The sequence below is a fragment of the Tupaia chinensis genome, unplaced genomic scaffold (assembly GCF_000334495.1).
Source record: "Tupaia chinensis unplaced genomic scaffold, TupChi_1.0 Scaffold000635_1, whole genome shotgun sequence".
In the NCBI taxonomy this organism is placed as follows: domain Eukaryota; kingdom Metazoa; phylum Chordata; class Mammalia; order Scandentia; family Tupaiidae; genus Tupaia; species Tupaia belangeri.
The window spans coordinates 1,446,246-1,460,234 of record NW_006160155.1 but is presented as its reverse complement, the minus strand read 5'-3'; the positions used below and the strand labels follow the sequence as shown (position 1 = coordinate 1,460,234).

The 13,989-nt window shown below is 38.7% G+C and overlaps 2 long non-coding RNA genes across 3 annotated transcripts in view; one reads left to right on the top strand and one right to left on the bottom strand.

Annotated features, from left to right (window-relative positions):
* Positions 1-4,633, top strand: part of LOC102477812 (uncharacterized) — a 5,789-nt gene extending 1,156 nt beyond the window's left edge. Inside the window, exons 2-4 of one of the 2 annotated variants that reach the window (XR_001371215.2) lie at positions 313-384; positions 2,909-3,027; positions 4,505-4,633. This is a non-coding gene — a long non-coding RNA (uncharacterized LOC102477812). The remainder of the gene's footprint in view (positions 1-312; positions 385-2,908; positions 3,028-4,504) is intronic. The other variant, XR_003551236.1, reaches the window with a different exon arrangement.
* The window catches only part of LOC106733166 (uncharacterized), a 338,607-nt gene that overhangs the window by 54,554 nt on the left and 270,064 nt on the right, over positions 1-13,989 (bottom strand). The gene's annotated exons all lie outside the window — the stretch shown is intronic.

Genomic DNA, 13,989 nt, shown 5'->3' with positions numbered 1-13,989 from the left:
CCCCCCCCCTACCTCCCGCAAAAAAAAAAAAAAAAAAGAAGAAAAGACGTATCTCTGAGTAAAAGATATGTATGTATAAACACTGGATCCTAGTCAGGGGACCTGGATTACAGCCTCAGCTTTCCCACTAACTAGTTGTATGATGCTGGGATCACATCTAAAGATTTCTCACATTCCGTAAAAGTAGGATATCAAAGTAGATCTCAAAATTAGATCTAATGAAGATTAGACAATCTAGCCACCATTTTTCAGAGTGCAGTAGCATATGGAATCAATTTCCAGGGTTGCTCAGAGCATTTTTTTTTTTAACAGAATACAGAGTGGCACATATCAGAGACTGCATTTAGTAAAAGCGTTGTTTGGTGATACATCTGATTCAGTGATGTAAGTATCTATGTGCATCGGGATGAGCAGTTGGTGTAATGGCTATGTTGCTGGACTCCCATGTAGTCAACCATGGTTCGAGTTCTGGACCTGGTGGCTTAAATTCACACCGGGCACGTGTGCGTGCGTGCCCAAGATCCCGAGAGGAGAATGGAGGAAAAGGGATTGTGACATGGCCATCCCCCTGGGGGGTGATTTCTTGCTTTCTGTTTCTCTGTCTTACTGTCTTTCTGGCAAGTGCACGCGCCCTATAGCAAAAACCTCTCCCCCCAAAAAACTACGTGCATCCAGGTTGTGATAGAAAATATATTCATTAATGTTGGACACATTAAAAAATACAGAACAAACTGAAAGCCACCGATCAGTCCAACCTAGAGACTGAATGTGAAGATTCTATGGCCCTAGCATCACAAGTTCACACAGACAGCTGCCCGCAAAGTCCTGGAGAACTGACCAGCTGAGGCTTGGAATGGAACAGTGCAGAAGCTGTCCCTCCCCTCTGTGACTCATGGAGCATTTCTGATGAAAATCAAAGATTGGAAAATTCCTCATTTTAGGAGAAATACTTTTCCATGTACAGATAATGAACTGACTCATTTCATAAAAGGCCCCAGTAAGATCCCCATCCCATTGTTGGTGTGAGTAGTACATCCAGTCTAAGGTTAGAGAGCATACCTCTGCCACATAAGTGTTCCCCACACAGAACCTCAGTACAAGGTACTTAGAAATGTCAAGTCCAGCCCCAGGGAGAGAATTCCTGTCTACCAATGGTCAGGGAAGGCAAGGGCTGGCGCCCTCTATCAGCAGTGATTTCCTATTACAAATATTACAGTATTCAAATACTAGAAAATCTTTATGGAAGATTCCCCTCAGAAAGTTAGACATGGCCTACGTATTTGTAATAGGGAAATCACTTATGTAATTTTTCCAGAGGGCACATGTGTTTGTCAGAGACAGAGAGGGAGAAGGATATAACACCCCCAATGGGACATTGTCATGCTGGAATCCCCTCTCCCATTTCTCCATCCTTCTGGGATTTGGGGTACACACACACGTGCCTGCATGTTTTCCCATTGGTTTTTCTGTCTTCTCTAACTCACCCCCTTTCTCATCTCTCCACCCTACTGTTTTCTGCTGAGAATGCTTCTTTGCAACTTTCCATCTTGTTCAGGTTCAAGTCACAGCTCTACCACTTCATAGCTATGTATCCTGGAACCAATTTCATCTCTCCATACCTCACTATCCTCATCTATAAAACACAGATGACAATAGACCATACTGCATATATTTGGTATAAGAGATAACACATGAAGCACTGAGAACTATACCAGACACACAGTAAACAATCAGCAGTTAACTACTATTATTGTGGTGTTTCCTGTTGCTGTTATTGTCATTGCTATTATTGTCTTCCATATTCCACTTTCATACAAGAGTCAAGTCAAACTGCCATTCGTTATCAAAGCTATCCTGACTTCCTGTAACCAATATGTCCACTGCAAATCCACTGTACATATTTCTATCATCACCTTTATGACATGATGCTGAAATTATTTATGTATCTCTTTTTTCCCTGGACCCCAATCTCCTCAAAATCAGAGGCCACATATTATTTATCTTGCTTCCTCAGTGTCTGGAAATCAATAAGCTCTCAACAAACACATTAGAAGATGAATGGATGAATGAATTGAAAATGGGTGGGCAGATGGGTAGGGTCACCTGAGAAACTCACCTTGGCCTCTTTCTGTAGGGAGGTGTCCCTTCAAGTACCTAAGCAAACATGTTGACACCCTCCCAACCATATCTTGACCCCCAGCCTGAAATGCTATAGCTCACAGTTGCCACCATTAGGAGAGCATCTTGGGGAGTAAACCTGTCCATCAAAAGCCAGGAGAACTCCCCAAATCTCAAATCCTCAAGGAGAAGAAATGTCTCCCTCCAAAACACGTAGAAACACAGTGAGAAATCTTACACAGTGAGGAATCCTTTTTTGGCCCTGCCTAAAATGCCTGAAAACATCTTTCTATTTACTGGAATCATTATGTGACTAGTAACTATCCCGAAGCAGGGGGTGACTATACTAGTTTTACATCTGGCAAAAATCAGTATCTGGACTATCTGAACTCAGAAAGACCATAAAATTAAATTTAGGTAACTCACTTAACTACTGAAAGGAGAAAAGATCCAACTCGAAAACAGAAAAGACAAGAAGAACTGCTACTGTTTGGTAGGAGTTTATTATGTAAATAAACAGAGGGCATGTTAAGAAATACAGATAACTGACCACATTTGCACAGTAATGAGGAACGAATTGCAAAAAAAGTATAAACCGTTTTTTTCTTTGGTGAGATCAGAGATAGTATCTCCTCTAGCTCTTGGGCAGCAATCAGCAGCCTCACAGAGCGGCAAAACCTGAGATCACTGAGTTCAAACCCTGATATGTGTGTTCATAGCAGGGCATGGTGGTCCATTAACCCTCCAATAATTTCTCTTTGGTACATTATTCCCTTGCATCTCAACACAGCAGGTTCTAAAGCCCTTGAAAAATACTCCGTCTTAAACTGAAGAAGTCAACAAGAAAATTAAAAGCAAAGTTGGACCAGCTAGAAGAAGAGTTGATAGCTGGTGGAAGTGAAGCCTTTGGTAAGAGTGCATCCTTGTGTTACTTCATAAGTAATAGGTTGAGTCAGATGACCACAGCAGAGCGCAAGTCACTGTTTTTTTGTTTTGTTTGCATTTTTGTATGATTTAGGAATATGAGGCTAAGAATTCCTTATCATTAGTCATTTCCCATAGTAAAATCCAAAGATAAATATAGGGCCCCCTCTCAAATGGTAGCAAAGGTAAAATTCATTTTGATGACAATTACTGAGGGGAAAAAAATATTGGCAGGGGTCAAAAATACAGCAACTCTGCCTATCAAATGTGTAGAATCCTAAGCATGGCAGATTCTTTGAACTAACTCAGCCTGTGGATTCTACTAATTTTAAAGGTTTCCCAAGGTAGTTCCACAGCCCCTGGAATTACTATTTCATCATTTTTTGGAAGAAAGGAAATACTTATAATCCCTCACACTGCTATCTAATGTATAATTTATCTTTACACAACAAAACACTTTAGCCAAAATGGCACGACAAAATTTTATATTTCTTCATGCTTTGGGGGGCATAAGAAACATCAGTACTAATCTTCAAAGATTTTTCAAGAGTATTCTTTAAAACATGTGCATGACTACCCTCCAGGGAAAAATCATATCCATAAAAACCTGTAGAACCCTTATGGGGAGAAGGGGAGACTTCCAGAACTGCAGAGAACCTACTACATACCTTAGGCCCCGTCAGGCAGCTCCATGAGACAAGGGAAGGAGCCATAAGCACCTTGTAACCCCACACTCAGCACAGTGTTTAGCACCGAGTAGGTGTCAAGAATTAAGGAAAATATTCCTAGTCTTTGTGCCAAGCAAATGACACCCAGATCAGACCTCCTCCACATGCACAAATCCTCTGTGTTAATAAACCCCAGGAAGACATAAGGCCTGCCTTGGCCAGCTTTCCTGTAGGGTAAAAGAGAGGAAATGAACACCACCTAGGAACCTTATCCGACACCCAAAACAGAGTGCAGGACATTTTTATTCTCCATTAATTTGGGTACACAGTATTTCTCTAAGATTACTGTAGCACGCAATGTTCTTATAAGGTTATGAACTGGTTTTGCATCGTTCCCATTGCTAGAATTTAACGCTGTACTAAGTGTGATATATATCAGCCATGATTAATCCTGCCCAGTTCTGCAGCAAGTTTCTATAAAAACCAACTTGAAATACAGGACTCTTAAAGCCCTTGCCAAATCTGCAAGATGTGATATTAACACGGCTCCGATCCAGGCGAGCGTGTCTAACTTATGCTGAGACGATCTACATGTTTCCCTTTGTGCTCTGCGAGTGGCTATTTATCCTATCACTAAAGCCTGGAAAATTCGGTGAGAGCTGCCTTGGCCTGGTTTACAACAGCATTATTAATACTGCTCAACAACAAAGTAAAATTACAGATAAAATCTGAATAGGCCCATTACTGTTTTTAGAGGGAGCTAAATAAGCTATATAATTTGTTTGGACCTGTAGGAAGCTCAGCCCAGCACGACAGGAGAGGAAGTGCACACGGCAGCCAACTAGCCACCGGAGCTCAGCGACGTGTAAATCCCCACCTCGAACGCCGTGAATTAAAGCAGATGAAAGTTTTAAAATGTCAGGCAAGTCCCTGGGGATGGATATGCTTTATGTTTTTTATACAGTGAACATTAATTTCAAATGGAAAGGGAAAGCAGCCCTCTATCTCCAGCCACTTGCTCCATTTTTTCTAAAGTTCCATGTGTCCACTTTTAACAGACCAGTCTCAGGGGAATTGATGCTGCGCTGAGTCAAGCAGTCAGGCTCAAGGTAAAAGGAAGGTCCTTGTGAGGAGGAAAATAAAAATTCACTGCCCTCTTCTGAGAAGCGGCCCCAGGATGGCGCTTTTGACTTGGAGTCAGACAACTGAGGTTCGGATCTGACCTCCAATTCTTAAAGGTGTGTGGCCTTTGGAAAACCTAGCTTCACTGATAGTTCATTTTCTTCTTCAAGGGGTTATCAGATAAATTAAATAAAATATACAAATATATACTACATGGTATCTTTATATATACACATATACAGGAATGTGTACATATATCTTTGCATTGTGTGTGTCACACACACACACTCAAGAACTCATACACTTCAGATTACTGTTTTAACAGCTTTTCCTACTATTTCATTTCTATCATGTGTTTCTGTTTCATTTAACTGTTCTACAGAGGAAACAAGATTACCATTCATACTCTTTCACTCATTACTCTTTTCTTCATTATGTATTCATTCTGTACCAAGGGTCTACGACATGTCAGGTTCTTTGGGATGCAAGAGAAAGCAGGACACTGTATTTGCCCTCAAGAAGTTCACTCTAAACTAGGATAGTAGATATTTTACACAAATTTAATGCTGGGTAAAATTTAAAAGCATTTTCTTCTAGTTTAGGTCAAGAAATCAGCCTAATTCCACTATGATGATGGGACATATAACATGCCTAAGTGCTCTGAACTAAGAGTTACAAAGCTGGAAGGTCCATGATAATTCATGCTGTTCAGCAGTGACTCCCTTCATCTCCCACTACAGGCAGAGTTTACTCTCCTGCCCCATTGATCTTACCACAAAACTTGCTCAGGCCAGGGGAATTGAGTCACATGATGCAAGCAGAGGTTCTATGTGTGCTGATGCTATTTGGCTTGGCTCTTGCACTCCAATGAAGCAACAAGACGTACACATGCTCCAGGTAGTCTCTGTCCCTTCAGCCTGGGTCCCAGAACAAACACCATGGAGCAGACTTGAAGCCAACAAGCAACCTGGGGTCACGGTCCACTGGTCTGCACCCTGGTGCACAATCACCCAGCCTAGATCAGTCAAACCACAGTCAACCTGCAGACACCTGAGCCAGAGAGTAAATGAGATGGTTTCTCTTTTTTGAGAGGTTTTTGCTATGGACACGTGTGCTTGCCAGAAAGAGAGACAGAAAGCAAGAAGTCACTCCCCAGGGGGTTGGCCACACTACAACCCCTTCTCCTCCATTCTCCTCTCAGGATCTTGGGCACTCATGTACACATACCCGGCATGAATTTAAGCTACTGGGTTTGGGATTCAAACCACAGTCAACTACATGGGAGTCCAGTGACATAGCCATTACACCAACTGCTGGTCCCTGAGATGGTTTCTTATATAGCATGATTGTGGAAGTTGCTGGCCAATAGAAAGCCTAAACAGAATCTCAACCAGAAAACAATTGCCTCATCGAAAGCAATTTGGCACAACTTAACTACTGAAGCATTAAAATGAGATTATGGTACAAAACATGCTTTTCATAGACAAATCAATCATTCTGTCTCAATTCCTCTGCGCTTGGTTTCAGATTTCTCTGTGTTGAAGGAAATTAACACAATATACGTTGATCTTGATGAGTATGGTTCAAATCAATAATCTTAATTGGGCTCCTGAGCATAAGGTAAAATGACTTCAAATCAACAAAAGGTTAATATAGCTTTCCTTTCATGTAGCACCATCTATGATAAATATATAGTGGTCTGAAAGTTCCAATTTCATTAACAACACATTCAACATGCTAAAATTTCTCCCTACAAAATGATCTTTCAGTGCCTACTAGCAGGTTAACTGAAGACTGCAGAGCATATCCAATTGTGTAGTTAAGGTATATCTCAATAAGGAGGGATGTCCTCAATGGTGAAGACTTATTCAACTTTATCATTATCTTCCTGTTGTACCTACTTCCTTTTTGTTATGGTAGTATACGGAATTACTGGATATTTTCTTTTATAGCCTATTTTATGGTAGGTAATATCAAAGAAAGAAAAGAAACGTTCAACATTTTTCCTGAATGCTTATTGAGTATACACATTTATGTAAGGAGGTGTAAGATGTGCTAGAGTTGGTGGGAAGAGAAATCTAAAATTTTATTTTTAATTTTATAACAAGGCCAGCCAGTGGTAGTTAGGGCACTGGTTCTCACATGGCCAGCTGTGTAGTCAGAGTCCTGGACCTGGCTGCTTGAATAGCATGCCTGTGAGTATATGGGTGCCCAAAAGCTCAAGGGGAACAACAAATGGAAGAGAAGGGATTAGCTCTTTATCATTTTCCCTATTTTTCTTTCTCTGGTAAGTGCAAATACCTTCTGGAAAAATCACTTAAACACACACAGGTCCCTGTCCTCAAGGATATGTCACTCTATCATGACATAAAAATGACCAGAAACAAAGCCAATAATACATGTATAAAATAAGCAAATCATACTTATTGGACAATTGTTGGCCACCTCCATTTTATCCTGTACATTTCCCTAGAATTCCCCAGATTTGGTCTGTGTGCGCTGGCTCTACTTTCTAGTAGAATGGGGCCCAACTGACTAAATCCTATCAGCAGAGTTCACTCCCCCGGGCTACAGTATCTAGTTCAAGTATAGGCTATGACCCCATTTAGACCTATCAGGCCAATGAGATTCAATTTGGGAAATTTCATTCAAGCCCTGAAGTAATCAAACTTTCTCTCTCCCATTGGATTTGAACCAAAACACATACAATCTTAAGAATTCTTTACAGTCACCCTGCAATGAAGCAAAGTCCCCCAGTAAGAGATCCTTCACTGTAGAAGAGTCGCTGAGAAATAAAAAAATAACAACTGGGGCCAGGAGGCCTCAGTTTCTACCTCAAACATTGTCTAAAGCTGTTGCTATCATGAGAGCCAATGCTGACATGTTTTTGCTTTAAGACAGTTCAAGGTGTTCTTTTTTGGTTTTGTTTTTCTTTCTGTATCTCTCAGCTTAAAAAAGTCTAAATAGTTGAACATGCAACAGAACTCCAAAGAAAGAGACATTATTATGGGCTAGTAAAATCTAAATAGAATCCACAGCAGAATTAGAATTTGTCCCAGGTCTTGAAGAATGAATAAACTTTAAATTAATTGGAGGGAGCAGGAAGGATAAGGATAAGGAGGTAGAGTGCTAAAAGAATAGAACTAAAAAATAAAGCACTCCTACTGACCTAGACAATCTCCTCAGAATAGTTTTAAGTAATCTTAATAGTGTCTGTGATGATGTTAATAATAGGAGAATGCCACATGTGTACACCACTTCACATAAAACACCACAGGTCTCATTTAGATTCTCACACACTAAGCAAGACCCATGTCCATCCATAGAACACAGACGGGAAACAGTGACCCAGCAAAGTTTTGTGACTTACACAGTGTCACAAACCATTGGTTAGCCTTACTCAGACCTGGATTAGCATTCTGGATCTGCCATTCATGAGACATGTGAATCATATTCAGCAAGTTAGTTCAAACTCACTGAGCTTCAATTTCCTCAGAATAGATATAATAATAATGCTTATACTCTTGGGTTGTGGGAACGAAAGCCATCAAATATATTAGGCTGTCGGGAAAGCCACAACATATTTTTCTGTTTGTTTTTTCTATGCAAAAATGTGTCATGACTTTCCCAACGACCCAACAGAAAGTACCTACCACAATATATATATAGCCCATGAGTAGCAGTCATTATGTTTGTTACTGTTTTTAGAAAAGAAAAACAAGGTTTAGGATTTATAGCTATAGTCGTGGAGAATCAGTACCAGTGGGCAGAAATTACAAAGTAGAAACTTTAAGCTCAATGTAAGGAATATGTATCCAACATTTAGTGCTTCCTAGAAACAGAACAAATTGCTTCAAAAGGACTGAACCTCCAGCTTTGCAGATTTTCACTCACAGCAGGAAGGCTCTCTTAAGGATGGGATAGTGGAGTTTGAACATCAGGAATGTGATTTAAGGACATGGCCCTCCAGGATTTCTTCATCACTGAGACTTACCAGCTCTGAGATACCACCATCCCGCCAGCTTAATTTGCAGAGAACTCCCAAATGAAAGGTTACTAGATCCTCTCCTCACATCCTTCCAGTCCCCAGTCTTAACAAGATAGGAAATCACTTGTACATTAAAGAAATGTGAGACAAATTTGACTGGACTCACTACACCCGCGCTATCCTCCAATACTGCAGAAAGCTAATTTCAGCTGTCACTTACTGGAAGTAAAATGACAAATATCTGTAATATCTGTCAGGTTATGAATGCTTTAAAAAGACTTATGCAGCTGTCAACATTTTGATGATTTTAAAAGAGAAAAGTAAATGAAGAAGAGGAAGCAGCATGTCTGTGGAGTACCCAGTTGCCAAACTTCTCTATTACTTATATTAACAAAAATCAAATTGCCTCCATTAAAAAAAAATGCAAACAACAAAGATATCTGGAGAAAACCAACAGAGGCGAATCTGTTAACAACCCTGCCAGTTCAATAGAAGAGATCATCAGAATTAGCGTCAATATCTTGATAGAAAGTGATTAACTCTGTTAAGGGATACGAGGACTTCACTGAACTTCTCCCCATCATGCTGCTAGAAGAATAGCTGTGCAAAATCCCTGGCACAGCATAGCCAATCTATCTAAGAGCAGGAGGCAATGCACTATAAAGGTAGTGATAAGTAGATGATAGCAGGTAAGAGGTAGATAAGTAGATGACTATGCATCCAAATTTTTCTATCCATTATCTAGGCATAATTATTAATAAAATGTGATAGTTTGGATATTAAACTATTGTGTTGTGTGATCATGTATATGCTTAGGTATGCAGGTCTGTGTGTGTGTGTGTGTGTGTGTGTGTCTGTGTGTACGCCTGTACATGCACGTGTAGTTCTGTATATAGATGTGGTCTGTGTGTGTATATATACATTGTGTGTGTGTGTGTGTCTGTTTTTTTCTTTCATTTCTAAATGGATATCATTTATAACATAGTTTAGCTTTGGGAGGAAAATGCTACAATTTACAACAAGAATTTCCATAGTTATGTGACATTGAATTTTTACCACCCAATTAAACCAAAATAAATATAAAAGGCAAAAATAACCTCACGTTTCATTCATATTTTTATTTGGCTATGTTAACCACATATAAACTGAATACTATCAACAAAATGACTTCTCTGTGAACAGGGATGGGTGGTCCAATTTTTAGCTTAGGAGGAGGATTTAACTCCATGGGTAGTTGGCCTCAGTGTAAGACTCTAAGCCAAAATCCACACAGTTAAGCATTAAGTGGTATGTGCTATTCCAATAATTCTACTGCTATTCAGTATCAGAGAAGAACAAAACAGAAAGCAAAAAATAAGAACAATCACTCTAAATGGAAGCTTCCTCAGTGGGCTTCAGTGATTCCCCATATATAGTCTTTTCACATGCATTTTTTATGTATCAACATTGCACAAAAGATTACATATATTGTGGCTTTAGTAAACAGTGATCTTTCAATGGATAACCGAAAAAGATTTCCAATCTGATGTGTGTCCTGCCATGTTCAGGGGCCAAAGAAACTGAAGCTCTGCTCTAAACCCCATCTCCTGGACCACAGAAACACTCAGACAGAAGCCATTTTTAATCTAAGATGTGTCCTGCCGTGTTCAGGGACCAAAGCGACTGACGCTCTGCTCTAAATACCATCATCCAGATCCCAGCAACACTCAAAACTCAAAACTCTAGGTTGCTTGATGAGAATAAGGAAAACAGAACTGCAGAGACTGCAGATCTCTCCTCCCATACACCTCTGAATGCTCAGAATTAACTTCAAAAAAGTAGGAAGAAACATATAATCCATCAAATGATCAGAAAACATCATAGAGACACAAGAAATATGAGAAACAAGGAAAGTATCTCTGCCTCAAGGGAAAAGAACCCTTCATCATCCATGGACAGTACAATGGAATTCATGGAAATGTCTGATAAAGAATTCAGGCAACCAGCAGTTAGCGTAATGGCTATGTTGCTGGACTCCCATGTAGTCAACTGTGGTTCGCATCCTGGACCTGGTGGCTTAAAACTCACGCCGGGTGCATGTGCGTGCGTGCCCAAGATCCCGAGAGGAGAATGGGGGAGAAGGGATTGCGGCGTGACCATCCCCCCAGGGGGTGATTTCTCACTTTCTGTCTCTATGTCTCTCTCTATCTGCCTGGCGAGCGCACGCACCCTATAGCAAAAAATCTCTCAAAAAAAAAAAAAAAAGAATTCAGAATATTCATAGAAACGAAGCTAAATGAGATGCAAAGGATGAGAGACAACGAACTCCAGAAGGTGTAAGAGAAAAGTGACAGTGAGTTCCAGGAGGTGAGGAAGTTCTGTGGCACATCGGAGCCATATTGGTCAAATCCACAAAGACAAAATACTAAAATTGACAAGAGAGAAATGTCAGGTTACTTACAAATGTTATCCCATCAGGCTAATATCATTAGAAACAATGCAAGCAAAGAAACAATGGAAAAAAAATATTTAAAGTGTTAAGTGAAAAGACAATTTCAACCAAGAATACTATACCCAGCAAGATTATCCTTCATATAGGAAGAAAAGGTAAAAAATAAAAAATTAAAAAATTAAAAAATTTTTTAAAAAAACATTCTCATATAAACAAAACCTGAAAGAATTCACCAACACTTCCTCAAGAAGTTCTGAAGGGAGTGCTTCACCAGGAAAAAACTAAAGACACACAGAAAGAAATAAGAGAACAAAAACCAACCAAGAAGACAACCAACTTAATGCTAGGGACAAGAAATATCAACAATAATGTTGAATGTTAACTTCTAGGATTTAAACGGAATGATCAGACCAGAGTAACATTGCAAATTCAACAGAAGAGAGATTAATTACATGAGACTGAACTGTTGAAATAGAATTTTATAACTTTTGACTAAAACAGTACTTTTTTTTTTGACTATGCTTTGTTTTCCAAGTTTAAAGATTTTGCTTTCTTTTGAGCCTGTTGATAGGTTCAACAATTTGTTAAAATGTTTTTTTTTTCCTTTTGGTCTGTTCTTTAAATTGAAACAGACTTTTCTCCCTTCCTGATCCCTCTGGAATTGGAAAATATTTGTGAGTATTCTTATTTTGTGGCAGAAGGGTTATTTGCATAAGTTCAATAATACCTGTTGCCTTGAATCAGAAATTGGTAATACTCATGATTGACAGGGCTTTGACTGGAATGTCATATCTGAAGATACAACGAGAAACCTATGGAACTAGATCTCAAGAAAGCCAACAGAAGCTCTTAGGAAGACAGTCTGGCATCATAAACCGTCTCACCTGGCAGAGAGGATTAGAGAAGTCATATGAAAGAATTTGTACCATAAAATAACTTGGACTTTTTCAGCCCCACATTGTAATCAGTAGAGATTTTAAGAGAGCAGCCACAACCAGAGGATTACCTTGAGGAAGACTTTGAAGACAGAAAAAGAGACTCATCTTTGCTAGCAGATGGTAAACCACAAAATACTTAGTAGGCAGGGCTGTGCTAAGAAAGTTCGTGTGTGAATTGTGTGCTGGGTGTTTGCTTTTCAACGGTTTGAGTAGTTGATATGTAAATATTTTCTCAAAAAAATTTAAAACCGTACTGTCTCTGTTGTTATAGAGTCACAAACAAAATTAAAATATTTTGAAGTTATCTTTAAAATTCAGGTTTTTGAAATTTTGAAAGTTCTTTTTAAGTTTGTTTCATTCATTCATTCATTCATTCATTTGCAGTCATTAACATCAATACAGTAAACAAAATGAGATTTTCCGCCCAGTATACATTGTATATTGGCTCAATCAAGGATATTACCATACATGTTCTCATCAACAAATAATTTTCTAGTTTTTGTTTCTTAAATATTTTGCTATTTTTTCTCCCTTGATTCCCTACCTCTCACCTGTCAACTACCCCCCTTCTCCCACACTGTCTCTGGTATGTACAGCTGTTTTCAACGCCTTTCTTCTTCACAATTTATTGATTCACTAAAGATCTGAATTAATTTAAAGGTTTTCAATAGCAGGCACAGCTGATATATACATATTTATGAATGTATGTCCGACTTTAGGCATAAATCTCAGTGAGTAAAGTGACCATACTATGAAGCAGCACCTCTCTGGGGCTATATACCTTACTGTAGTAATCAAATAGGTATTAATAGGTATTTTTAGTACTTTATTTTTAAAATGTTTTAATTTTAATAGGTCAAAATCAAAAAATGTTAAGAGAAATTTGCTTAAAACTTAAAGCCAGGAAAAATGGTAGGATTCAGCTCAAATAGGTAGATGAATTTATCAACAGTTTAAGAGAAGACAAAAATCCTTAAATATGGAAATCAAAGCATCGAAGAAAATCAGTAACATTTTAGTCTTAAGTCAAAAAATTCTATTTCACTAATTCAGACTCACATAATCTCTCTTCTATTGAACCTGCAGTGTTACTGTGGTCTGATCTTTCCATTTAAACTCTGGAAGTTAACATTCAACTCAGGACTTGTCCCTACCATTAGGCTGGCCATTCTCTTGGTTATTTCTTATACTCTTATTTCTGTGTGTCCAACTTTAGTTTTCCTGGAATAGCACTCCCTTCAGCACTTATTGGAGAGCTGGTCTGGTGTTGGTAAGTTCTTTCAGGTTTTTTGAAAATGTTTTCACCTTTTTTCCCAATATGAAAGATACTCTTGCCGAGTGTAGTATTCTTGGTTGAAATTGTTTTTTCATCTAACACTTTAAATATATTTTCCCACTCTTTTCTAACTTGCATTGTTTCTTTTTTTTAACCCTGAAGAAAGTTCTGTTCCAGGAAAACTAAAGAAATAACAGCCAGAAACAAAGGAATAAAAGGCCACCAAGACAATGGCCAACGTAAACTTCGGGACAGGTACAGTGACATCGATAACAACATTGAATGTTAATGGATTAAATTCTCCAATCAGGAGACACGGACTGGCTGAATTTTTTTTTTTCCTTTTTCTTTTTTTTTTTTTAATTTTTATTATCATTATAATCTTCTTTATATTACATTGGATTACATATAACTTTACATTGTATTACATTGTTTTTTCAAAAGGGAATGCCATGCATGTCAGTCAGTACAGAGACATTAATCTCCCCACTTCAACATTCAATATCTTTTCTATGTTTTCCCCA